Source organism: Poeciliopsis prolifica, unplaced genomic scaffold, assembly GCF_027474105.1.
Source record: "Poeciliopsis prolifica strain line A6 unplaced genomic scaffold, Auburn_PproV2 SCAFFOLD037, whole genome shotgun sequence".
NCBI lineage: Eukaryota > Metazoa > Chordata > Actinopteri > Cyprinodontiformes > Poeciliidae > Poeciliopsis > Poeciliopsis prolifica.
Window position 1 is genome coordinate 72,501 of NW_026562412.1, and position 2,500 is coordinate 75,000.

The window sequence follows — 2,500 nt, forward strand, 5'->3', positions numbered from 1 at the left end:
CGGGCAGACCAGCTTCCCCAGTGCCCATTACAGGCACACTGTCTGCGTCACCGCCTGCCTTGGTCCACAGTTTCACCCAGTCAGATTGCGACACAGTGTGTTTCGTTAGGGTACGCGTCCAATCGTCCACCGACTTGGACATCTTATACAGGCGTCGCACCTGTATCGACGGTATTAGTCTTTCCAGTCGCAGGATACCCAAGCCACCATCCCGCACCCGTGAATACAGCAGTCCATTGCCCGCCGATGGGGGCAAATGCAACCACTGCTTCACCGCTTTCCTGACTAACCCGTCAATTCGGGCTAGTTTGGTCGTTGGTACTCCACCTAGATCAGCCTGGTACATAAGCCGAGGGAGAGCAAATGTGTTCAGTATCCGTACCTTCTGTGAGGGCTTCAGAGGAGCCTCCGAGATCCGAGCAACCCACAAGCTCAAGTTTGGGATAAGATCTGGAGTCACAATGCCTTGCCCCGGACCCACCTGGACCCCTAAATAACGCACTGATTCCCCTGGAGGAATCATGTGAATGGGGGATCCACCGATCCTCCAGGCTTCACAGTCGTTAACCACGCCCTTGTCCATGTAGAATCCGTGACACTTCTTGGGCTGAACCCTCAACCCCGTCAGTTGGCAGAACTCCTCCAAAATCCCGAGGCTCCCATTCATTGCCTCCACCGACCCTGCCACCAAAACCAAATCGTCAGCGAATGCCAACGCGGAGATCGACAGATCTCCCCAACGTACCCCGAATCTGGTCTGTTCGAGCCTATGGATGAGGGGGTCCATAGCCAGGTTGAAAAGCAGTGGTGACATAGGATCACCCTGCTTAACACCCACTTTCATGTGAATCTTCTGTGTGTGACCGTCCACACAGTTCACCCTGGTCACGCAATCCACATATGAGTTACGAATCAACTCAATAACGTGAGGGTCGACCCGGCGCTCACCCAAGGCACACAGGATATGCTCATGGGCTATGGAGTCAAAAGCCTTAGCAAAGTCAACAAACACGACTGCTAGAGGGCTCCCGTCCCGCCTCGAGCGCCTGATGATCTCACCCACAATCAACAGGTTCTCCGCGCAACCACTCGAGGAGGCCAGGAAACCCCTCTGCCGAGGACTCAGAGGACACGCACGCGCCATCCTCATGGTAAGAATCCTCGAAAACAGCCGAAGCACCACCGAACCGATGGTCACTGGACGCCAACCGCTGACCTCCAGCAGCTCACCAGGATCAGTGGACTTCGGTAGCAATGTCGTCCTGCATTCCTTGAAGGCCCGGGGTATGACTCCACGGACCAACCACGTCGTGTATAGCCGTGCCAGTTGCTCGCCCCTGGGGTCCCAGCTCAGCAAACCCTTTTTGCTGATCCTGTCTGGGCCTGGGGCCGAGCCGTTTGCCATCTTGTTTAGGTTTTCCATCACCTCTGCCGCCAGGATGGGATTGTAGAACTCCTGGTTGTCGGAGACTAAACCCGTTCGGAACTCCCCAAGCCCGTGGAACTGCTCTCCGACTTCCCATCTCTCACGAAACGCTTCGTAGATCTGGTCCGCCGGTAGGGCGCATTCCTGGCTCTCGGCCCCATCCAGGATCCGTGCCGCGAGCCTGGCCTGGTCCCTCGAGTACCAAAACTGGCACTCTCGGTACACACGCCTACGTTGGGCAAGACGCCTTACCCAACCCTTCGCTTGGTTCTGCTCTCGAACGGGAGGACGGGCCCTACCAGGCCGCTCCACTCCCCCACCCAGCCTCGAGATGATTTCTGACGCTGAGGATTCGATCAGAAAAGGGTTCTGATCTACGTCCCTAACAAGGTCAGCGATAGCCTTCACCTCTTCGCCACCCTCTCTGTCACCCCAACCAACCAACGCTTCCCTAATCCTGTCCGATGACAGGACCTGGGGTGACGGTGACAAAGACTGCGCAGCCAGAGGTTCAGGGTCAGTTAGGGACAGTGGGAATCTCGTTCATCCATTCATGCGCGTCACTAATTAGATGACGAGGCATTTGGCTATTTAGGCGACTTGTCCGCAACAACTCGCTTTCCGGCTTGAAACGTGGCCGTCACGTGTCATCGTAGTGCTGCGATTTTGTTGTAATCATCACGAGCCCCACTGCCCCACACAATTTCATGGCACCGCAGCCCTGGGGGATGTGCACAACCCGCGGTACCTTCAGGCAACCACTCCGGGTTCCAACACTGGCCCTCACCCGATCATCGTCTCCCGTGCCCGTGGGCCGGGTGAGCGAAATGCCTCTTGATACACCCCTGGGCTCCTCCCTTCCGTGAATGGCTACCCCCCCTCCACCAAACCGTACCCGCCCGGCGGATGCAGCGCCCCGAATGCACATGGAACCAGCAGGCCTTAAGAAACGCCCCCAAGTGTCTCTCCCCCACCCCACCACGGGGGCTGCGTGACGGGGAGTGGGGCGCCTGCCAGTATGCACCCAACACGCCGCACCACCAGTTATCACGGGCAGGCCAGGCAAAGAGAGGA

General features: G+C 57.5%; 1 pseudogene; it reads right to left on the bottom strand.

The window, feature by feature from the left end:
- The window catches only part of LOC129374919 (28S ribosomal RNA), an 8,157-nt pseudogene that overhangs the window by 2,084 nt on the left and 3,573 nt on the right, over nt 1–2,500 (bottom strand).